This window comes from Lactuca virosa, chromosome 5 (genome assembly GCF_052849685.1).
Source record: "Lactuca virosa cultivar CGN04683 chromosome 5, Lactuca_virosa_CGN04683_v6, whole genome shotgun sequence".
NCBI lineage: Eukaryota > Viridiplantae > Streptophyta > Magnoliopsida > Asterales > Asteraceae > Lactuca > Lactuca virosa.
The window spans coordinates 434,985,613-435,012,024 of record NC_136430.1 but is presented as its reverse complement, the minus strand read 5'-3'; the positions used below and the strand labels follow the sequence as shown (position 1 = coordinate 435,012,024).

Sequence of the window (26,412 nt, the reverse complement as noted above, 5' to 3'; positions counted from 1 at the left end):
TCTTTGATGATCTCGTTCCTTACGTATAGATGGTTCTTTAAAGGAGGATGCGCAAGTATGAAAGATGGCAGACCAGACATGTATCCAACTACAACTTTCAAGTAAGATTTGAATAATATTTTTGTAAACTTAGGACTTTTACATATGGGAAATAAAAAAGTTGGGGTATACATTATAGTCACGCACTATCAACATCGCATCATTAAACATTCAAGATGTTATCATATGTTTTGGATTTATTTGATGTCTGCAATGTATTGGGCTGCATACCAAACAAAATTGATGCATCCTCTATCGAATCCACCTGAATATGAAATACGAAACGAGTTGATGGTCATGTTGCCCTCTTTATACTTGAATAATTTATGTTTGGACTAGTCAATGTCAAGAACAATTATAATTACTTTTTATTACATATCCGGAAACACACACACACACACACACACATATATATATATATATATATATATATATATATATATATATATATATTAGAAATACAAGACATTTTTAAGAACATTCCAAGAAGCTTCACGTGTAAAGTACATGTCATTCAAAATTCGAAAACCTAGAAAATATTAAATGTAATGACTTTCGTCGTTGGAAAAAGAAAATGAACTTCCTTCTCGCCACATCGAAAGGTGTTCATGCTTTGGGTACGTTTGTACCAGATGCCAAAAAAATGAAAGTGTGGAACACACCAGACGTTGCTGCAAATGGGATAATGGTTACTACGTATGTCGTGAACACATATTGAATGGTATGTTTGACTCCCTCTTTGATATCTATTAACGCAATGTATATACAAAGGACCTTTGGGATGCCATGGAATCTAAGTATATGGTAAAGGATGCATCTAGTAAGAAGTTTGTCACACACCCGGACGGCGGCAGATTTACAGTTCACTATCACATGCTAATAAACGTATAACCAGGCATCATACAAACAGGCAGATTTACAGTTCACTATCGCATGCTAACATCCTATCTACCAGCATACCGATCTAACAGATCACTACAGAACACAATCATACGATAAACCAGGATAACAATCCAAAGGGTCGGCCTTGGTGCCTTCGACCTATAAGTGGATTGAGGAAAACTCACCTCGCAGACTGAACATAACTGATAAGGTCCGACTTCGAAGCTCACCTCTTTAACCGATACCTATTTCCATCAAATGACCAATTCCATCAAAATCCAAAAATACCCAAAATACCCTCAAGGTCAAACTTGGTCAAACTCGGTCAAAGTCAAAGTCAAAGTCCACTGGTCAAACCCACTAAGCCAATTGAGTCAACCCAGCCGAGTCAACTTAACAACGCTGACCCATGCGAGTATGCGGGGGCGTACCCCGGACTGCCGGAGGTACGCTTAGCGTACGCGAATCCTCGCAGGAGACCACCATTGGGGTGGTTGACCGAGTACGCGGGGAGTACTCCCATGTACATGGGGCGTACCCTCGCAGCTTCCAAACTCCATTTAGTGCTTAATGGCTTAAGCACTTAATCCCATATTTCATATCCATGACCAAAACTCACCCTAGAGTCATAAAGTTTCCAACTTTATGACTTTACACGCCTAATAAGAACTTAACACAAGGTCTTAATCCCTTAAGACCTCCTACAAGATGCATGGAGCAAAACTAACCAAAGGGACTTCATTTTTATGGCTAAGGACCCCTCCTAGGGTCTGAAAGGACAACTCAAAACGTCCAGAACATGCCATGCTCAAGATGAGGATTTTGGGACCAAAAAGATGACATAAAACCCCCATAACTAGATCTATAAGATTAAGAGACAAAGGTGCAAGATTTATACCTTGAAAGGTTTGCAAATGAAAGATGAATCCCATATCTAAGGTGCCTCTTTCTCCAAGTTGAGCTTGATCTTCTTCATTCCTCTTCTAATCACACAAACACACTCTTTAATGCTTAAAATGGCCTCACAAGATGCTTCTAGGGTTTCAAATCACGAAGAGAGGGTAGAGGTTGATTAGGTGAAGAGAAATGAGGCCATAAAGATGCTTAAATACCACCCAAACCCAAAAAAGTAGGGTTTCCAACTTTATTTAGTACGCCTCGCATACATAAGTGTATGCCCAACGTACACACATGTACGCTTGGTGTACTTCTCCTGCCCTAAAATTTACGAGAACGCCACTAGGGATTCAAGGCACATTCTCTTGAAATTAGGGACCAAAATGTCATATAGTAAACTTAAAGGGATAAATTTAGAAGTACCTGAACATCGGGATGTTACAATTCTCCCCCACTTGAACTAGACTTAGTCCTCGAAGTCTGTTGCGGTGAAAAAATCTGGATAATGCTCCCGCATCTCATCATCCGGCTCCCAGGTCCACTAGGAGCCCCTCCGATGCTGACACCATACCTTTACCAAAGGTACTTCCTTGTTACGCAAAACCTTCACCTTCTTTTCCAAGATAGCCACCGGCCTCTCAACATAGTTCAGGCGCTCATCGGCCTGAATATCATCTAAGGAAATCACTACATCCTCATCCAATACGCACTTTCGCAGCTGCGAAACATGGAAAGTGTTGTGAATCTGACTGAGCTCCTCGGGAAGATCCAATCTGTAAGCAACCTTGCCAACTCTAGCAATCACCCGAAAAAGGCCCAATATAACGGGGGCCCAACTTCCCCCTCTTCCTGAAGCGTATCACACCTTTCCACGGTGAGACCTTCAGTAATACCATGTCGCCGACCTGAAACTCCAACTCGGATCGGCACCGGTCGACATAGCTCTTCTGCCGACTCTGAGCGGTCTGCAGTCTCTGCCTGATCCGCTGAATCAGCTCCGTGATCGGAAGGACCACTTCGGTCCCCCCTATAACCATATGACCAACCTCGCCCCAACAAACCGATGTACGAAATCTCTGCCCATACAAAAGCTCAAAAGACTGATCACCAATGTTGGAGTGATAACTGTTGTTGTAGAAAAACTCCACAAGAGGTAGGTAGGAGTCCCAGCTCCCATCAAAATCGATAACACATGCCCGCAACATATCCTCGAGAGTTCTTATCGTCCGATCACTCTGGCCGTCGGTCTGCAGATGATAAGCAGTGCTAAAGTGCAACCTCGTGCCCAGTTCCTCATGGAACTTCTGCCAAAAGAAGGAGGTGAAACCGAACATCACGGTCTGAAACAATGGAGACCGGAACCCCATGGCGAGCAACGATCTCGCGAACATACACATCGGCCAAATTCTCGGTCGAAGAACTCTCACGAATCACCAGGAAGTGGGCACTCTTGGTCAATCGATCCACGATGACCCAAATAGCATCAAAACCCATTGTTGTCTTCGGCAACTTGGTGATGAAATCCATCGAAATCTGCTCCCATTTCCACGTGGGAACCTCCAGAGGCTGGAGCTTGCCATGCGGCCTCTAATGCTCAGCCTTGACCATCCTGCAGGTCATGCATCTCTCAACATACCAAGCTATCTCTCTCTTCATACACGACCGCCAATAGCTCAATATCAAATCTTGGTACATCTTGGTGGCCCCTGGATGAATAGAAAAATGAGACATATGAGCCTCCTTTAACACAATCTGCCTGACCCCACCATACATTGGAACCCAGACCTGACCACATCGGGTCAACAACCCACGGCTATCTGAGATAAATCTGTCAATCTCACCCATGATTCTCTCTTTCTTCCAATTCTCTTCCCGAACACCCTCGGCCTCAACCTCCCTGATCAATCCCAAAAGTGGGGAATCCAGTGATATCCTCATACACGACACCCTATCTGAAGACCCAAACGACTTGCGACTCAAAGCATCCGCCACTACATTCTCTTTATCCGGATGGTAAAGGATCTCACAATCATAATCCTTGACTAGGTCCAGCCACTTGCATTGCCTCATGTTCAGGTTCCGCTGATCCATAATATGCCTCAGACTCTTGTGATCCATGTAGACAGTACAACAGACCCCATACAGATAGTGTCTCCAAATCTTGAGGGCAAAAACCACTGCCCCCAACTCCAGATCATGAGTGGTATACCGCATCTCATGCGGCTTCAATTGCCGCGAAGCATAAGCAATCAAACGCCCCCTCTTCATGAGGACTGCCCCCAAGCCAATAATGGAAGCATCACATAATACCACGAAATCCTGAATTCCCTCTGGGAGGGTCAATACCGGGGCCTCACATAATCTTTGCCAAAGAGTCTCAAATGCTGACTGCTGCTCAGGGCCCCATCAGAAATCCACCCCCTTCCTCGTCAGACGAGTGAGGGGTACCGCAATTATGATAAATCCTAAATAAATCTCCGATAGTACCCTGCCAAACCCAAGAAACTCCTGATATCTAAGGGAGATTTTCGGAACCTCCCACTGCATCACAGCCTCGATCTTGGCTGGATCGACCAAAATCTCATCCTGGTTAACGAGGTGCCCAAGGAACTGAACCTCTTGTAACTAAAACTCTCACTTTGAGAACTTAGCGTAAAGTCATTCTCGTCTCAAAACCCCCATAAGCTCGCCAAGATGACCCTCATAGTGCTCTCTGGTCTTGGAATATACCAAGATATCATCAATAAACACAATAACTTATCGATCGAGCATCAGCCTGCATACCCGATTCATCAAATCTATGAACATTGCAGGCGCATTGGTGAGCACAAATGGCATCACCACGAACTCATAATGCCCATAATGAGTCCGGAATGCGGTCTTCTCCACGTCCTCCTCTCTGAATCTCACCTAATGATACCTAGACCTCTGATCTATCTTGGAGAACCAAGATGCACCTTTCAACTGGTCGAACAATTCCTCAATCTGCAGAAGAGGATAACGGTTCTTCACCGTTAACTTGTTCAACTCCCAGTAACCAATGCATATCCGGAGTGAACCATCCTTCTTCTTGACGAATAGTATCGGCGCTCCTCACGGAGAATTGCTCGGCCTGATGAACTGCTTGCCTAGCAGCTCCTACAGTTGAGATGAAAACTCTTGCATCTTAGGTGGTGCAAAGCAGTACGACGCCTTGGCAATCGGGGCCGCACCTGACACAAGGTCAATCCTGAACTTGACCTGCCTCTCAGGAGGCACACCGGATAACTCCTCTGGAAACACATCTTCAAAATCCCTAGAAACTGGGACCTCTGAAACTGAAAGTTGATTCCCCACACGCGTATCCACTATATAATCCAAGTAGCCTACACACCCATGCTGAATATATTGTCGAGCCCTGGCTACTGAACAAAACTCTGAACCCATCCTCGTGCCCTCTCCATAAGTAACCAGTTCTCCCCCACTTTGTAACGCCCTGTTCCGAATCGATTCCTAATTCGAGGCTGTGGGACGAGGATCGGTCATCATAAGGCTTAAGGCCTTTGGAAAGGTGAGATATAGACCCATTTGGGTGCGAGTAATGTAATTGAGGTGATTCGGGTATTCGGTTTGTGTTTTGGAGCTTAGGGGTATTTCGGTAAAGCGTCCGTTCGGGCTTTATGGAAATTGGATTTTTATTCGTAAGGTCTTAGGGCTGGTATGAGTTGATAGAAGTGTAGGGCTTTTCGTCACCTTTCCATGGATATAAAGTTCGTTGGAAACAGACTTAAGACAAAGAAGTTATGGTATTCAGAGTGTTTTAGGGTTTTAGAAAGAACCCTAGTATGCGGGGCGTACCTAGGGAGTACGCGGGGCGTACTTCTGCGGAGGTTAGTACGCTTGGCGTAAAGTGGTGTACACTTAGCGTACTGCGAATGGTGGAGCGAGAGTGTGAGGCCTCATACGCTAGGCGTACTAGGATTACACTGGGCATACAAGGGTGAGTAAGAAAACCCTAATTTTTCGTGATGTACCTTATATAAGCTTTATATTAGCCTCTTTTGATCATTTCTAAGCCAACCTTCATACCCTAAAAACCCTAATTCGTCCCTTAGCCCATGTTTGGTGATCTTGAGCTCTTGTGAGGTTTTTGTGGATCTAGAAGAAGAAGGAGAAGCTTGAAGACGTGTTATTTGGAGGAAGGCTTTGAGATCCAGCATTAGCATCTCCTTCTGGTGGCGTGGGAGGTATAAAGTTCAAACCTTTCCATTTTATTTCATGGATCTACTTCTTAACTCATTTTTGGTCATTTTGGTCCTTTTGGTTGGTTTGGGAGTTAAGGTCGTTTTTGGATCTTGTCTTTGAAGATCTGGATACTTTATGGGTTCCTTGGTCATAAAGATGCAAACTTTATGGTAGTTTTGGTTTCATACATGTATTAAGTCAAGTATTAAGCTCCTTTGAGCTCTAGAGTCCCATTTAGCCATGCATGCACATAAAGTTGGCAACTTTATGTGATTAACTGCCTTGGGGAAGTCAAATCTGAGTTTGGATCAAAGTCTCAATGGATTAAGTGTTAATTTGTAAAGTTGGCCATAACCGGTGAGTACGATGGACGTACAAGTATGTACGCTGCGCGTGCAAGCCTTTCATGCAGTACGCTGAGCGTACAGGCTGAGTACCCCCCGCATACTCAGCAAACTTGGGCTTATTCGTTTTGGGCTTTAGTTTTGGGCTTGGTTGTTTTGGGCCATGTTGGGCCATCTGGATTTTTATGGTTGGGCTTTTGGTGACTTCTTGGATTTTCTTGGTTGAAGGCCATGAAAGGAATTGGGCCCAATTTGGAAAATTGGGCCATATTTGGGCCTTAGAAGCTTATTTTGAATTTTAGGTTTTTGGTCATCTAGTTTGGGCATTGGTCTTGGGCCAAGTTTGAGGAAGGGTAAAAAGGTTTTTTTACCTTAATTTGGACCCATGGTGTGAGTCAGGAGCTAGTTATTAATGGGTTGTCATTTTGGTTTTTGATAGCGCGAGGATTTTTAGAGGATCTGCAATCAGAGATTCATTTGTGGGTTCAGTTGTTGAGGTGAGTTTTGCTCACCATACTTACGGGTCGAAGGCACCAAGGCCGACCCATTGGTTTGATATCTTGCTATTCGCTCATATGTTCAGCATAGAATAGATATGCATGATTATGCTAGTTGTTGATATGCTAGTTTGGAAGATCTGTAGGACTACCTGTAATCTTGTCTGCCTGATTATTTGTATATGTTTTGTCACACCCCCAAACCGGAACGACGGAAACGTTCGGGGGTGGAGGACGTCATGTGTAGTATCACAACAATTGTATCATAGCAATCATAGTAAACACAACCATACATTGAATACATATATGAAAAAGGTTTACATTTACTTAAAACATAGTTTTGAATACGACAAAGATATAATCAAAATAGAAAAGACGTGACCCTAACGCTCCGTTTTCTCAAAACTCCTGCAGGTACCTGTCTACTGATTTCCTGAGAATACAAGCAGTTTTGAAAGAATATCAGCATAAAGCTGGTGAGTTCATAAGCATTTAGTTTTTGGAGAAAAATGTTCTTTGATCCTTTTGAAAAGAGTTCCTCAAGAAAATCCCTTATTTTCTCATGAAAAGTACGATTAAAACCCATTCCTTCCATGACTTCTAGGTTCATACTAGTTACGCATAATCCAAGGAGTCATGGAATGAATATGAATATCCGTTAGTTGAATGATAAACCATCAGTTTCTAAAAATACCGGTGTTATCCTGGGAAAATCCTATATTTTCCCTAAATGCATGTTATTGAACTATCCGTTCTACATTGAAGGGTACAAGTATTTACCATACTTATATCGTTTTATGCATTGAACTTTTGGAAACCCTGATTACTATCAGTATATACGAAAGTAGTTTTATTACTTCAAATAAAACTAATGAAGAATGAAATCCTGTAAACAAAGATTAGTTTATACTTATTGTGAGTCGTATAACCATGCTTGATATGACCAATGCGACATTTTCGACGTTCTTCAGGCGTCGGTTAAATGACATTTGTCACCCCAGGCATGCCTGCCTAACTGTAGCTAGCAGTTCAGGTGTGGGATTGTCAGTCCCGAATAGATCTATTCACAAATCTCACGCTCTCCCTCCAGGAGACTCTGGTTATACTAGGATAGGATTTAATGAAGTACTCCTAAGAGTACAGGTTCGAAGTAGAGCCTCACAATTCTGTATAATCTAGTTTACATGAAATTCAGTTTTATTCTTTGGTATTTGAATCCATTGGAATTCAGTATATAGTAATAATCATCCTTAAATAATTATTATATATTATACTCCTGAGAAAATATATACCATAAACTAAATCTGTCATATTTTATATATATTCACTCATGCATGAAATCTGAATTGGTAAAAGCTATATATTGAATTCTCCCAAACTATACCCATTATAGTTTTATTGAAATGATACGGAAAATGCTTTGTAAAACCTTTCTGAAAACTATGAAATTAGATTTCCAAAATAAGAGCGTCCCTTATTCTCAACATAGTACAAAAAGGGATAAAATATCTAAATATTTTATTAAACGTGGAAATCGTTGACTGTATTAATAAGTTTTAAAACTTAATAAAATACTTTGTATTTGGCTTGTATTCCCCCCTAACAAACACTAAAAATCGTAAAAACGTAGGGGTATGAACTCACCTCGAGCGAGTGGTTTGATTGAAGGGTCGATACGGGATGCTGAGTGTCAATTGAAACCTTGAACACGATTGGATCCTATTCAACATGTAATAATACATATAGGAGCCAAATTAGGGTATTTCACTACTAGACACAATAAGAAACCACTCTAGGGACTTGGAACCACTTGCACTAAGTGTTAGAACCTTATGGGATTGAGTGAGGGAGGTGTACCACCACCCTATAGGTGTGTACGTCCATGGGTGTATGGCCCATGAGTGTACGGTCGTACACTCATGATGGGATGTGTTCTTGAGGTGTTTCCAAGGTTCATACTAGCATCCATGAAGTGTTATAGGTCCATGCTTGGTTGTAGGGCAATTTTGAGGCCAATAGAGATCATCAAAGTGGGTTCACGGCCTTAAGCGGTGTGTACGGCCATACATAGGGGTGTACAGCCGTACACCCTTCATGTTCATGCCCAAAATGTTAACTTTAAGGTGTAACAAGGCTAGGGTCATGTCCAACTAGAAGATAGGGGTCAAACTCTCACTTTGGAGAGCCTTTAAAGAGTGTACGGCCCACCTTATGAAGGTGTACGGTCGTACTCTCTTCAAGACATAAAGAACATGACGAATCTTGAAGGATCAAGTCTTAGATAGAGTGGTCTTTCAAGGATAACAAGTTAGAGGATGGATTACTCACGTTCTTGAAGCTTTGGAGGGTTCACGGTTGAAGAAACTTTTGAGAGAGAAGAAGTAGTTTGCGGCCAAGGAGTGAAAGGAATGAAAGGAAAGGGGTCTACCCTTTATATAGGGCTGGGTGTGCGGCCATGAGGGGGGTGTACGGCCGTACACCCATGTGTACGGCCGTACACTCCTCCTAAAGGAGTGTATGGCCCAATTTGCTACTTTACGAATTTGGCAACTCATCCCTATACTCAACCTTGGTTGTACTTAAGTTTAGAACACTTAAACGAACCCTTAAACAGTGTTAAAAGATAACAAAAATGAGTTTAACATTGGTTGACTTGACTAGATGGAAGTTTCGGGTTGTCACATCATCCCCCTGTTAGAAGGAATTTCGTCCCGAAATTCAAGAATAGAGATTTAAATCATGAACTTGGAAAGAGATGAGGGTACTTCTGTTTCATTGAATCCTCGCGCTCCCAAGTGAATTCATGTCCCCGCTTGGCATTCCAGCGAACCTTCACTATCGGGATGCGACTCTGCTTCGTTCGTTTTGACTTCCCGGTCCATGATTTCATTAGGTTCTTCCATGAAGTGCAAACTCTTGTCTAGTTCGATTTCTTCGAGAGGAATCATGAGTGTCTCATCGGACAGACACTTCTTTAGGTTCGACACATGGAAGACGGGATGGACGTTGCTAAGTTCTCGGGGTAACTGGAGTTGGTACGCTACTGGACCGATCCTAGCAAGGATCTCGTACGGTCCAATGTATCTTGGATTTAGCTTTCCACGCTTTCCGAAGCGTATCATGCCCTTCCAGGGTGAGACCTTCAAAAGAACATGGTCACCAACCTGGAACTCCAAGGGTTTTCATCTCTTGTTGGCATAGCTCTTTTGTCTATCTCTTGATGCTTTTAGTCGTTCCTGGATTTGTACGATCTTTCCAGTCGTCTCTCAGATGATCTCAAGACCCGTGAGAGTGTTGTCGGGGACTTGAACCTTGACTAGCTGCGTGTCACCCACCTTAACCCAGCACAGAGGGAATCTGCACTTACGGCCATAGAGGGCTTCAAACGGCGCAACCTTGATACTGGTATGGTAGCTGTTGTTGTACGAAAATTCGAATAAGGATAGATGAGTGTCCCACGACGTGCCCTAGTTGATAACGCAGTCTCTCAACGTATCTTCCAATGTCTGGATTGTCCTCTCACTCTGTCCATCTGTCTGTGGATGATAATTCGTGCTCATATCCAGCTTAGTTCTAAGAGCCTTCTGTAGTGACTGCCAGAATCTCGAGGTAAACCTGCGATCTCGATCGGAGATAATGGGTACGGTTTCCTCATGAAAGCGGACTACCTCTCGAAGGTATATTCGGGTGAGTCTCTCCATTTTGAATTTGGACTCTCGTTGGATATTTCAGCGGATCTTCACTGTTGTATCCGCTGTTCTGATTCATACTCTTCATGAATACTTTCAGGTTTCGAAGAGAGACGAATTTCTGAAGTTAGCATCCAGTTTGCCGTTACGAGTGACGAGGGTTTTGTGATCGAGCGATTTAAGATAAAAGGGTCTCCGTGGGGACAAGCGGGTTCGGTATAACGTAGACTCAGTCGTACTAAGCAGGATGACGTCGTAGAATCGCGCGTTAAGTTAGTCCGGAGGGGGCGTTTTGTTAGGACCTTGGTGACTCTGGATGAATGCTTCTGGTGTTTTTCTGTTTTTGATTCGAAGTTGGCGGGTACTACTAATTCGAGGGTTCTGATACTTTGAAATTACGAACTTTTTATGAAATGATTCTTACTAGATCTCTCTATAATTGCTTGGTGTATACAAGTCATTTATAACTATAATTGACTCTAACGTATACACTCGGCCATCATAGTTTACCCATTAGGGCTTCAAATTTTTATAGGAATGTTGTGATCTAATTTAAACGAGAGAGTAATCACAATTATGAACAATTATTGGGGGTTTCGAAAGCGTACCAAAATATAGCAGGGTTCTTTGATGCTTCCCCATTCTCTGGGGTCAAACTCCTCCTGCTTCCTCGTCGTTCTTCTTTGTTGGACAGTCTCTCTTGAAATGTCCTACTCCACCACATAGGTGACATGTTGGACTAGTCCCAACATTGGTAGTCGGAGTGATGAACTCGACTAGGGTCCTACAGATGCGGGCGATGTGTCCCATCTTGTTGCATCTAGTGCAATGCAGCACTCGACAGACTCCATAATGATGGTAGTTGCATTCGCTGCAGTACGGGAGGTTTCCCAAGTATGGTGTGGTTGGTGTTGGAACAGCAGGGCTGAATGGGGTATTAACTGCCCCAGTTCGTTGCCTTTTAGTAGGTCCTTGGTTTGAAGAACTCCCTTTCTCATTCTCGAACTTTCCTTTCAGGATATTAGGTTGGAAATCAGGTGTGTCCTTTCTACTAGGAACTTGTTGTTGAAATTGGTTATCACCAAGATTTGGATTGCCGGTAACACTTCCACCCACATTTGTGTTGTTAGTGTTAAGGACAACTATGGCGGTTGCTACGGCTGCTGTGACAGTAGCTTGGAACGTAGCTGAATCCATCTGAAGGATTGGTGTCTTACTGGTGGGTTGGTTATGTTTCTTCGGAGACATGAGCTGCTACATGTCAAGAAAAGAAGCTTGTGAGCAACAATGGTTTCCTCTGGATGTATCCTAAATGTTTATATATATGCATGAAAATTTCCCATTTTGCTATCTGGTTCTCATTGATTCGACCCACATCCCCAAGATGTGGTCCTAGCAAGAATAGAAGTAAGTTTGTAGGATAGTTAAAGACTGAGTGTCATCCGAACTAAGTTACCTTCGATTGGTGGATATCGATTTCTAACTTTCGAAAAGATTTGAACACAATAAAGTTCACATACAATAAACTTACGAATTATTTGCTACTCATCTCATTGAGCTGGCTGGATAACTCTTACATTTTCGCCGGCGCTAGACGATATGGAGATTTAGATATAAGAGTAGCTTCGGGGATTAAGTCGATACAAAACTCAACTCGGCGCTCGGGAGGAATCCCTGGAATGTCTTCGGGGCAGACATCAGGAAAATTGTAGACTTCGGAGATGCTCTCGATGTCTTTAACTACTTGGGTTTCGTTAACAACATGAGCCAGTAATGCATGGCATCCCTTCCGCAGATACTTATGGGCTTTGGCGCGTGAAATGATACGCAGGTTCAAACTAATTTTATCACTGTAAACAGTGAGGGCTTCGTCAAAGGGAAGATTGAGATGAATGGCTTTCTCGAAGCAAAGGATATCAGCACGATTGGGCTCAACCATCTCATGTCGATTATGACATCGAAGCTTTTTATGGAGACTGACATGAAATCGATGGGGAAAAGGAATGATTGTCTAGGGTAAGAGTACAGCCTATGTTATATGCTTCAAAGACAAAATAGTGGTATGACTTTGATAAAGTTGCTTAGTTAGCATGCTACCGATCTAAGGTATACTTTTAATAATGATAATCTTTAACTGAAATAGGATTGTTGCCACTATAGTTGAAACTGAGATTACACATAGTTCGAAAACTTTGACCTAAGAGTAGGTCTAAATCATACCAACAGAGAGAGAATCTTGGCAACATGAAGGACCACTGAGACAGTACTTGCAAGACATAAATGTTTACGGAAAAAGAGCTACTTAGAACATAAATACGAAAGTTATTCCTTAAACCAAAAAGGAAGGATAAGTAGAGTATTTCCTATCGACGATGGGCACCCCTCAAATGAAACCTTAATTCGGCCAGCTTACGTTCCACACCAAGTAGGCGTCTCTCGTCCTCTGACTGGCATGCTCGGAGCTCTATGACTTCGGCTCGGGTTGTAGCTAATTCTCGCTGCAGAGCTTCATTGTCTCTTGCAGCTCTCCCATGAGCAATTTCAAGGTGACGAATGCAATATGTGCTGGTGCTTGAATCCGCTTCGAGTTCCACAGTTTGCTGAAGGGTTGCCACACCTAGCTCCACATTGCGAGCCACTCGGCGTATCAGGATTGGAAGGGCCCTGTCTGCGGGGCCTCCTTCATTCAGATTGTAGAAGTTGCGATTTCCATTGTATGGGAGGGGTTGGCCTTGCTCGTGGCTCCACCTATTCAAACTCCCAACCCACATAGGCGTTGGACCTTGGAATTCAAGTCGATGGTTAGGATTTGGTATTTGGGCCACTTGAGGTAGGTTCTTGACTTCGGGTTCTGAGTCAGTCTCTTCAGGAAGTTGTTCGGCGAAGTCATCGTCCAAAGGAATTTCATGGTTTTCTTCTGGCTCTGGCTTGAGCCATCCATTATCTCCTTGGTTGGGAAAGTACGGGTCGCCAGGGAGATGGAATCCAACCATGCTATCTACACGAGATAGTGGTAAATGGATAGTTAATAGGCATCAAATCTAATAATACTTCCATTGTATTATAGTTACATGATTGATTCTTGAAAAATGAATTTTTGTAAGTTTCTGGTTAGGTTGTTATAGCATCCTAAATTACTCCTATAGTATTTTAATCCTTTATGTTTGGTTTTGGAACTCTTCTGGTATCTAGGTAAGTTTTAGACTTGTTGCACCACTACAATCACTCCGAAACACATGTTGGTCATATCTCAAATGAATATAGTTGATCAGGCTATATTGATTCCAGATATGATTACATAACTGTCCAGGTTTAAATGCAATGTCCAACATCCAAATACTTTTGTTTTGTTCTACTAATGACACGGATTCTGGTACTCCGGTATACTTATATACTTTGTTATAAAAATACTAATATTTTTAAAAGTATACTTTTAGTTCAGAGCGCTTCGGCCCCTTAGTGTTTATAGTTGTATACCATGTAAGGTTCGGCATACTTAGTTCACAATAAACAATAGCTCTGATACCAATCTGTCACACCCGTAAACCGGAACGGCGGAAACGTTCGGGGGTGGAGGACGTCATGTGTAGTATCACAACAATTGTATCATAGCAATCATAGTAAACACAACCATACATTGAATAAATATATGAAAAAGGTTTACATTTACTTAAAACATAGTTTTGAATACGACAAAGATATAATCAAAATAGGATAGACGTGACCCTAACGCTCCGTCTTCTCAAAACTCCTGGAGGTACCTGTCTACTGATTTCTTGAGAATACAAGCAGTTTTGAAAGAGTATCAGCATAAAGCTGGTGAGTTCATAAGCATTTAGTTTTTGGAGAAAAATGTTCTTTGATCCTTTTGAAAAGAGTTCCTCCAGAAAATCCCTTATTTTCTCATGAAAAGTACGATTAAAACCCATTCCTTCCATGACTTCTAGGTTCATACTAGTTATGCATAATCCAAGGAGTCATGGAATGAATATGAATATCCGTTAGTTGAATGATAAACCATCAGTTTCTAAAAATATCGGTGTTATCCTGGGAAAATCCTATATTTTCCCTAAATGCAGGTTATTGAACTATCCGTTCTACATTGAAGGGTACAAGTATTCACCATACTTATATCGTTTTATGCATTGAACTTTTGGAAACCCTGATTACTATCAGTATATATGAAAGTAGTTTTATTACTTAAAATAAAACTAATGAAGAATGAAATCCTATAAACAAATATTAGTTTATACTTATTGTGAGTTATATAACCATGCTTGATATGACCAATGCGACCTTTTCGACGTTCTTCAGGCGTCGATTAAATGACATTTGTCACCCCAGGCATGCCTGCCTAACTGTAGCTAGCAGTTCAGGTGTGGGATTGTCAGTCCCGAATAGATCTATTCACAAATCTCACGCTCTCCCTCCAGGAGACTCTGGTTATACTGGGATAGGATTTAATGAAGTACTCCTAAGAGTACAGGTTTGAAGTAGAGCCTCACAATTCTATATAATCTAGTTTACATGAAATTCAGTTTTATTCTTTGGTATTTGAATCCGTTGGAATTCAGTATATAGTAATAATCATCCTTAAATAATTATTATATATTATACTCCTGAGAAAATATATACCATAAACTAAATCTGTCATATTTTATATATATTCACTCATGCATGAAATCTGAATTGGTAAAAGCTATATATTGAATTCTCCCAAACTATACCCATTATAGTTTTATTGAAATGATACGGAAAATGCTTTGTAAAACCTTTCTGAAAACTATGAAATTAGATTTCCAAAATAAGAGCGTCCCTTATTCTCAACATAGTACAAAAAGGGATAAAATATCTTAATATTTTATTAAACGTGGAAATCGTTGACTGTATTAATAAGTTTTAAAACTTAATAAAATACTTTGTATTTGGCTTGTATTCCCCCCTGAAAACATTAAAAATCGTAAAAGCGTAGGGGTATGAACTCACCTCGAGCGAGTGGTTTGATTGAAGGGTCGATACGGGATGCTGAGTGTCAAGTGAAACCTTGAACACGATTGGATCCTATTCAACATGTAATAATACATATAGGAGCCAAATTAGGGTATTTCAATACTAGACACAATAAGAAACCACTCTAGGGACTTGGAACCACTTGCACTAAGTGTTAGAACCTTATGGGATTGAGTGAGGGAGGTGTACGACCACCCTATAGGTGTGTACGTCCATGGGTGTACGGCCCATGAGTGTACGGCCGTACACTCATGATGGGATGTGTTCTTTAGGTGTTTCCAAGGTTTATACTAGCATCCATGAAGTGTTCTAGGTCCATGCTTGGTTGTAGGGCAAGTTTGAGGCAAATAGAGATCATCAAAGTGGGTTCACGGCCTTAAGCGGTGTGTACGGCCGTACATAGGGGTGTGCAGCCGTACACCCTTCATGTTCATGCCCAAAATGTCAACTTTAAGGTGTAACAAGGCTAGGGTCATGTCCAACTAGAAGATAGGGGTCAAACTCTCACTTTGGAGAGCCTTTAAGGAGTGTACGGCCCACCTTATGAAGGTGTACGGCCGTACTCTCTTCAAGACATGAAGAACATGACGAATCTTATAGGATCAAGGCTTAGATAGAGTGGTATTTCAAGGATAACAAGTTAGAGGATGGATTACTCACGTTCTTGAAGCTTTGGAGGGTTCACGGTTGAAGAAACTTTTGAGAGAGAATAAGTAGTGTGGTGCCAAGGAGTGAAAGGAATGAAATGAAAGGGGTCTACCCTTTATATAGGGGTGGGTGTGCGGCCATGAGGGGGGTGTATGGCCGTACACCCATGTGTACGACCGTATACTCCTCCTAAAGGAGTGTATGGCCCAATTTGCTACTTTACGACTTTGGAAACTCATCCCTATACTCAACCTTGGATGTACTTAAGTTTAGAAAACTTAAATGAACCCTTAAACAGTGTTAAAAGATAACAGAAACGAGTTTAACATTGGTTGACTTGACTAGATGGAATTTCCAGGTTGTCACATGTTTGTTATCTGTTATATGTCGACACATTGTGTTGGGTTGAGGTTGTACTGCTTCGTGTTGTAGCCAACAAACCCTGGAGCATTCCATATATGAGCTGAGGGTTGGGCGGGGCATGCCAAAGTCATACTAAGGGCTCAGGTGCATTCAAGATACGAGATGATGACCGTATGGTATGCCAGACTCGTACTGAGGGCTTAAGGGTATTGGAGCATTCTAGAAATGAGCTGAGGATCGGGCAGGGTATTCCGAACTCATATTGAGAGCTCAGGTGCATTCCACATACGAGCTGAGGACCGTGTGGTATGCCAGACTCATACTAAGGGCTTGAGGGTATTTCAGTTCGATGATTGAAAGTGCTCAGGGGGCAAGCCAGACATAAGCTGTGGGCCTGGGGGGCAAGCCAGACTTATGTTTTGTGACATCCCCTAATTTTCGGCCAAAAAAGACCGATTTAATTTATGCTTTTTATAATAAAATCAGAGAAACCTTTTTAAAAGATGTTGCGGAATTGGTCCCCAAAACAAAACATGATAAAAGTTTGTCAAAACCTTTCTTTAAGAAATATATAATTTCCTTTTATATCAAAACCTCGGGATGTCATGTACCGATACAGATCAAAAGCATAAGCAAGACATTATAAGCCTTACAACAGTTATTTATAACTACTGACCTATAATCCAAAAATCACTCATCATCATCATCCGACTATGCTCGGGGTTCACTACCTGTAATATAAAAAGCTGAGTGGGTCAGGCTTGGAAGTCTGGTGAGCATATAGGGTTTTCAACCCACAATACATAATTTAATATGCTTAAACATCAATCAATCAACCGAATTACCCCAACCCCATTATCTTATTTATTTCTTAAGGGTTTACCCTAAGAATCAACTATCACTCCTTCATAAGGATTCATCCTAAGGAATAGACACGAAGTCACATCGTCACCGAGGTTTATACAATGCGCACTAAGTCCATAGCTACCAAGGTTTATTCAACATGCGCTAAGTCCATAGCTGTCATTTATCGACAGTATTATTCACAGGTATTCCCCCCTACGATACATGTCAATGGGTTTTTACAGTACAGCAGATGAACATATAGTTCATACACCTACAGGTTGTGGGCCTGCTAGTGTTCCACAGACCGTCGAGAATAGTCCATGGTTGTCATCCATACTCTGCTGAATGACCGGGGGCCGCGTTTGGGTAAGGGCTTTTCTCATATTGCACCACTCACGCCAACGTTTGGGTAATGGCTTTTCTCATATTTCACCCCTCACTCTCAACTCATGATCTCATTTCACCACTCACTCTCAACTCATGATCTCTACCACTGATTATCTCATCTATCCAACTCACCTTTCATCATACACCCACTATTTCATCTACCCATGTTTTTCCCAACATTTTTGTAGATAAAATACATATACAGTTTAAATTATTTAAAAACATGTATAAATCATTCCTTCAGCATCCATCTCAAATAAACAAACAATATATATTCACACAACACGTATTTTATATAAAATATTTCATATCTATGTGTAAGGTGAAAGTAACTACACACTCACTTGATTTAATGAAAATCGGGCAGCAATTCGTTTCCTAAAATGATCGTTTCGAATAAAACCGGGAGTTTTATTGAGAAACCGGGCTCTGCAAAAGTCGGGCTTCGAAACCGAAAAGATAAATTTACCGGGCTTCTCGGGCACTTCGTGGCGTATTCCGGGGGTTATAATTAATACCGAAGCTTTGGGGGAAGTTAGAATGAAAGAAATATGAGTTTAGGGGTTAAAAGTGACACTTTTCCAAAATATACCCGGGAGGTCTCGCACCCTCCTATTTATAGGTGCGAGCCACCTGATCCAACGGCTGAGAAGCCTCCAGGTAGCGCAGATCCGGAGCGAGGAGCACATGCGTTGCGCATGCGAAGGGGCTGCTGGCAGCCTCTAATTGGACCGAAGTCCGAATACGAGGAGGGGGGCTCGTGGCTCATGCGAAGGTTCGGATGCGGTGAGTCACTAGACACGCGTCGGACGTAGGCGAGGCGGCTTCGGACAGCTCTCCGGGTTCGAACACGCGTCTGCCAGCTGCTCGGATGACTCAGCCATTCCCTGACACGTGTCGAATGTGAAGCGAGGACACGTGGCCGAAGTCCACGTGTGCGAAATTCCTCGGTTTTGGGGATTTTCTCGATTTTCGCGCCAAAACTTCTAAAATCCATAACTTTCGCATACGAGCTCCGTTTTTGACGTTCTTTATATGCACGCGTATGTAAAATTACGCTCTACAACTTTTGTTTAGACTTCGCCGGCTAATTTTGACTTTAATTTTTATATTATTATTTTTAACAGACCGGGACAGGAAATCCGTTAAAAATTCATAACTTCTTCATCCGACATCCGTTTTCGTCAGACTTTTAACCGTTGTGCTACTATTTACGAGACCTACGATTCCCGTTTAGGTCGTGTTGGCTAAAAGTCACTCGATCTAAAATTCGAGATTTTAGCTGTCTACTGCTAAGCTGAAACTTCGAAAAATCATAACTTCCTCATACGAAGTCAGATTTGGGCGTTCTTTTTATACCTACTCTCGGTTTAACGAACACTATGAGTTTTGTTTAGATCACTAAGGCTAAAAAGTACTTTATAAAAAACTCACTTTTTACGACATTCGGCACCGTGCTGGTTTATCGCGAAACTTCGACAGGTCATAACTTCTTCGTTATAACTCGCATTTCGGCATTCTTTATATATCCGTAATCCTTGTCACGACCACTACAACTTTCTTAATAAATATCGGCTTTATCTAATATTTATTTTCGACGCTCATTTTTAGTCTTAATTGATTAAACCCTAATAATTAAGCATAAAACACATAAAACACATAATATTCACATAATTCCTTTTCATTTCTTCAAAATGAGTCACAACGGTTAACCTAGACTATTATGTCAACATTAATGCCTAGCCTAGAAACACGGGCATTACAATTCTCTCCCCCTTAGAATGATTTCGTCCCCGGAATCACACATCGGCAAACAAATACGGGTAGCGACTCATCATGTCACTCTCCGTTTTTCCCCGAGTGAGATTTGGCCCATTCGTATGTTTCCATTGCACAAGCACTAAATTGACCATCTTGCGTCTCAACTTCTTAGTCTTACGGTCAACGATTCCCTCTGGTTCTTCCATTAACCTCTTGTTTTCATCCAACCTTAATTCAGAAATGGGAATTATGTCGGGCACATCTCCCGTGAACTTTCTCAAATAACACACATGAAAGGTGTTATGAATACCCTCCAGTTCTTCCGGTAATTCTAGCTTGTAAGCTTGATTCCCGATCCTCTGAAGAACTTTAAATGGTCCCATAAACCTTGGACTCAACTTTCCCCTTCTACTAAATTTTATAAGTCCCTTCCACGGCGAGACTTTAAGTAAAACCGAATCTCCAACTTTGAATGATATCGGTTATCTTTTCTTGTCAGCATAGCTCTCTTGAGCAGCTAACATCCTTTCCCTAATCACTTTCAACTTTTCAGCAGTCTGATGGACTATTTCAGTCCCATAAACTGCTTTTCCCTAGCTTCCAGTCAACATGACGGCGTTCGACACTTTTCCCCATACAAAGCGTGATAAGGTGCCATCATAATGCTTGAGTGGAAACTATTTATAGGAAAAATTCTACTAAAGGTAAATGTTCATCCCAGTTACCTTGGAATTCCAGGGTACATGCTCTCAGCATATCCTCCCAGGTTTGAATTGTTTGTTTGTTCTAACCATCGGTTTGCGGATGGTAAGTTGTATTCAAACACAACTTGGTACCCAATTTCTCTTATAAACTCCTCCAAAACCTTGAGGTAAAATGGCTATCACGATTAGTTACAATCGTTTACGGAACACCGTGAAGCCTCACAATTTTCTTCACATAAGAATTCACAAGTTTATCCATAGACCATTTCTCGTTGGTGGTTATGAAATGCGCACTCTTAGTGAAGCGATCAATGACCACCCAAGTCATGTCGTGACCGTTCCTTGTTCTGGGTAGTTTAGTCACAAAATCCATGGTAATGTCCTCCCATTTACCCATGGGTACAGGTAAAGGTTCTAAACTCCCATATGATTTCTGATGTTGTGCCTTAACCCTAGCACAAGTTACACACTCGGCCACATACTTAATAACATCGAACTTCATCGTCGGCCACCAATAATAGGGTTTTAGATCCCTATACATTTTTGTACTGCCGGGATGAATCGAGTACATGGTTTTGTGAGCTTCTTCCATCAGAAGACCTCTTACTCCTCCCATATTAGGTACCCAAATCCTATCTTTGAATACCTTCAATCCTTGACCGTTTGTATCAAACACCAACGTTTTTCCCAAACGTTCCTCCTTTCGATCATTTTTCTCTAAAGCTTCCTCCTGAGCTTTCTTTATACTTTCCACAATTGTCGAGACAACTTCAATTCTCAACGCTCTTGGCCTTTTCTTTTCAAGATTTACCTTCTGACTGAGAGCATCAGCAACAACATTTGCTTTACCAGGGTGGTAAAGTATCTCACAGTCGTAGTCCTTGAGTAATTCTAGCCAGCGTCGTTGCCTCATGTTCAATTCCTTCTGATTAAAGAGATATTGAAGACTCTTATGATCAGTGAGAAGTTTTCACTTAGTACCGTAAAGATAATGCCTCCATATCTTTAAGGTAAATACTACCGCTGTCAACTCCAGACCATGAGTGGGGTAGTTCTTTTCATGCTCCTTCAATTGCATCGATGCATTCGCTATCATTTTATTCCTTTGGCTCAGAACACAACCTAACCCAACTCCAGATGCATCACTATAAAATGTGAAGTCATCAACTCCTTCAGGTAACGAAAGAATCGGTGCTTCGCACAACGTCTTCTTTAACTTCTCAAAACTTCCTTATGCTTCTCATTCCAAGTATAAACAGCTCCTTTGTGGGTCAAAGCTGTCAATGGAGTCGCGATCGAAGAAAAGCCTTGGATAAACCTTCGGTAATATCCGACGAATCCTAAAAATCTTCAGATCTTCGTAGGAATTTCAATTGTAACCTTCGAGTTACAAAATAAATCCTTATTGAGGACTCCTTCTTCTTCTTAGAATAAGTATTTTCCTTCGTTTATTGTAACAGACCGATGGGTCATGTTCTAATGATCTCTCATTGTATAATGCACTACTTAGACTCAGATCTCCTAGGGACAAATTTCAGAACAAACTATACCTACCTTCATGTTCTAATGTGAAATAATCACAGTTCAACATGTATCATTTCTAACTGCCAACTTCTTCAACAATGAGTGCGATACTTCTATTGATCGCTTTGATCATCTTTCACTTCAATCATTTGGCTTAAGTCAAATGCTACATCGAACTTGGTTCCCGGAACCACGCGACACACTCATCTTAGTCGAACTCGATTCGATATGACCTCTAAGGTCGGAATAACAATTATCTTCTTAGTCATTACCGAAACGATGGTAACGACAGGCTAGAATAAGATGGAATCAATTACTAGTTCCTTGGTAACCTTGTGACTTTCCCTGATCCAAGTGTGAGTCCTGTGCTTCCAGTAGTATAGATCTCTACTACTATTCACACCTACTCATACTCGTCCCAAGTACTGTCTCGCAATCCCCAAGTCCTAAAATCACAAAACAATTTAACACATACGAATGTGTCCAATTAATCATAAAATTTTCCTAGACTCTACTAGGACTTCTTCCATGCGTATCTTCAATCATCAATTCTACTTCAACTTGGTTGGTGATGGAAATTCCAGACGATGGGACAACTTCAAGAATTACACCAACCATTCCATTCATCAGATGACAAAACCAGGGTTTATATTATTTCCTTGAAACGATTACACAAAGGTTCAAGTTTACCCTATACTATGCCTCGAATAGGCTAAACCACTTGTTACTATTCACATTATTACTTTGTAACTTGATCTTTGGGTATCAAGTCTTTACTTCTACTTCCTAGCGTTATTAATTGCTTCGTCAAAGATATTCTGAAATTCCCTTGGAGTTGGCGGTGCACTTGGCCTTGTTACTTCATTGTTCTTCGGACAGTTCTTAGAAATATGGCCTTCTTCCTTACATATATAGCACACACCCTTGAGAATTGTACACTGATTGGTGTAATGCCCTATTTCTCCACACCTAAAGCACTTCACCTTCCCGTCACAATTCCCAGAGTGTTTATTTTTGCACTTCCCGCACCATTTTCCTTTAGCTCTTCTTTTGCCAGACTTTGAGGATATGTTGCTCTTGTTGGGCCTTGAAGACCCCTCAAATTTCCTCTTTTTGTCAACTTCAACCTTGTTGGCGGTCCTGTCATTGATCATTTCTTCAATAGACTTAGCAACCCTGATAGTCGCCTCGAGAACAGATGCCTGACATACTGGCACAGTAAGTTCATCCTTACTTTGTTGAAGTAAACGTTTTGTTTCTTCCATCTGTTCATCCAACATCGTACGTACCATTGCCTGCACCCCAGTCGTCGTGATTGGCTCAGGCTGCGGATTATCGTTTCCGAATTCACTTTGCGTACTTTCCATTTCGATCTATACACCAATCGTAGGTGAATTTAGATCTTTATTTTCGATAGACGTTAAATCTTCGTTATTACTCCGAAATGTTTATATGTTAGTTCTAATATCGTAATCATACGTTTAGCATCCTACACACATAAGGTTTCCAGATCCGGTCGGCAACAGACCATAGATCCGAACAAATAATGGCATATATGGCAAACATATAGCATTTAGCACATAAAAACATTTTAGGCATCTTTCCTAAAATAAACTAGTGCTCGTGTCTAAATTATGGTAGACACTCATCTCACAATCATCACTTAGCATTCTAAGTTTAAGTCTAGAAATCCTACAATTTCTTAGTTCGCTTAAACTAATGCTCTGATACCAACTGTGACATCCCCTAATTTCTCGGCCAGAAAAGACCGATTTAATTTATGCTTTTTATAATAAAATCAGAGAAATCTTTTTAAAAGATGTTGCGGAATTGGTCCCCAAAACAAAACATGATAAAAGTTTGTCAAAACCTTTCTTTAAGAAATATATAATTTCCTTTTATATCAAAACCTCGGGATGTCATGTACCGATACAGATCAAAAGCATAAACAAGACATTATAAGCCTTACAACAGTTATTTATAACTACTGGCCTATAATCGAAAAATCACTCATCATCATCATCCGACTATGCTCGGGGTCCACTACCTGTAATATAAAAAGCTGAGTGGGTCAGGCTTGGAAGTCTGGTGAGCATATAGGGTTTTCAACCCACAATACATAATTTAATATGCTTAAACATCAATCAATCAACCGAATTACCCCAACCCCATTATCTTATTTATTTCTTAAGGGTTTACCCTAAGAATCAACTATCACTCCTTCCTAAGGATTCATCCTAAGGAATAGACACGAAGTCACATCGTCACCGGGGTTTATACAACGCGCACTAAGTCCATAGCTGCCAAGGTTTATTCAACATGCGCTAAGTCCATAGCTCTCATTTATCGATAATATTATTCACAGGTATTCCCCCCCCCCCTGCGATACATGTCAATGGGTTTTTAGAGTACAGCAGATGAACATATAGTTCATACACCTACAGGTTGCGGGCCTGCTAGTGTTCCACAGACTGTCGAGAATAGTCCATGGTTGTCATCCATACTCTGCTGAATGACGGGGGCCCACGTTTGGGTAAGGGCTTTTCTCATATTGCACCACTCACGCCAACGTTTGGGTAAGGGCTTTTCTCATATTTCACCCCTCACTCTCAACTCATGATCTCATTTCACCACTCACTCTCAACTCATGATCTCTACCACTGATTATCTCATCTATCCAACTCACCTTTCATCATACACCCACTATTTCATCTACCCATGTTTTTTCCCAACATTTTTGTAGATAAAATACATATACAGTTTAAATTATTTAAAAACATGTATAAATCATTCCTTCAGCATCCATCTCAAATAAACAAACAATATATATTCACACAACACGTACTTTATATAAAATACTTCATATCTATGTGTAAGGTGAAAGTAACTACACACTCACTTGATTTAATGAAAATCGGGCAGCAATTCGTTTCCTAAAATGATCGTTTCGAATAAAACCGAGAGTTTTATTGAGAAACCGGGCTCTGCAAAAGTCGGGCTTCGAAACCGAAAAAATAAATTTTCCGGGCTTCTCGGGCACTTCGTGGCGTATTCCGGGGGTTATAATTAATACCGGAGCTTTGGGGGAAGTTAGAATGAAAGAAATATGAGTTTAGGGGCTAAAAGTGACACTTTTCCAAAATATACCTGGGAGGTCTCGCACCCTCCTATTTATAGGTGCGAGCCTCCTGATCCAACGGCTGAGAAGCCTCCAGGTGGCGCAGATCCAGAGCGAGGAGCACATGGGCTGCGCATGCGAAGGGGCTGCTGGCAGCCTCTGATTGGACCGAAGTCCGAATCCGAGGAGGGGGGCTCGTGGCTCATGCGAAGGTTCGGATGCGGTGAGTCACTGGACACGCGTCGGACGTAGGCGAGGCGGCTTCGGACAGCTCTCCGGGTTCGAACACGCGTCTGCCAGCTGCTCGGATGACTCAGCCATTCTCGGACACGCGTCGGATGCGAAGCGAGGACACGTGGCCCAAGTCCACGTGTGCGAAATTCCTCGGTTTTGGGGATTTTTCTCGATTTTCGCGCCAAAACTTCTAAAATCCATAACTTTCGCATACGAGTTCTGTTTTTGACGTTCTATATATGCACGCGTAGGTGAAATTCCGCTCTACAACTTTCGTTTAGACTTCGTCGGCTAATTTTGACTTTAAATTTTATATTATTATTTTTAACAGACCGGGACAGGAAATCCGTTAAAAATTCATAACTTCTTCATCCGACGTCCGTTTTCATCAGACTTTTTACCGTTGTGCTACTATTTACGAGACCTTCGATTCCTGTTTAGGTCGTGTTGGCTAAAAATCACTCGATCTAAAATTCGAGTTTTTAGTTGTCCACTGCTAAGCTGAAACTTCGAAAAATCATAACTTCCTCATACGAAGTCAGATTTGGGCGTTCTTTTTATACCTACTCTCGGTTTAACGAACACTACGAGTTTCGTTTAGATCACTAAGGCTAAAAAGTAGTTTATCAAAAACTCACTTTTTACGACATTCGGCACCGTGCCGGTTTATCGCGAAACTTCGACAGGTCATAACTTCTTCGTTATAACTCGGATTTCGGCATTCTTTATATATCCGTAATCCTTGTCACGACCACTACAACTTTCTTAATAAATATCGACTTTATCTAATATTTATTTTCGACGCTCCTTTTTAGTCTTAATTGATTAAACCCTAATAATTAAGCATAAAACACATAAAACACATAATATTCACATAATTCCTTTTCATTTCTTCAAAATGAGTCACAACGGTTAACCTAGACTATTATGTCAACATTAATGCCTAGCCTAGAAACACGGACATTACATGTTGTGCGATCAGGATCAAGCCAGATATGAGCTGGGAGCCCGGTAGGCAAGCCAGACTCATACTGTGGGCTCAGGGGTAATCCAATCTCTTAGTTGTGGAACCAGTTCATGCTGTTATTTGCATATTTTAATTGTTCGTATGTTGGTATTTTGGGGGAAACTCACGAAGCTTCGTGTTTACAGTTTTGGTTTATGGTTTCAGGTACTTCAGTGGACCGTGGTAACGCGAAGGCGTGACCATACACATCCTTGGTTTTATAACTGACTGGATATTGG

At 41.4% G+C, this 26,412-nt stretch overlaps 1 long non-coding RNA gene across 1 annotated transcript; it reads left to right on the top strand.

The window, feature by feature from the left end:
* LOC145114917 (uncharacterized) lies at positions 1-26,412 on the top strand. Its single transcript, XR_013711334.1, has 3 exons — positions 1-101; positions 7,298-7,359; positions 26,339-26,412. It is a non-coding gene; the product is annotated as an uncharacterized LOC145114917 (long non-coding RNA).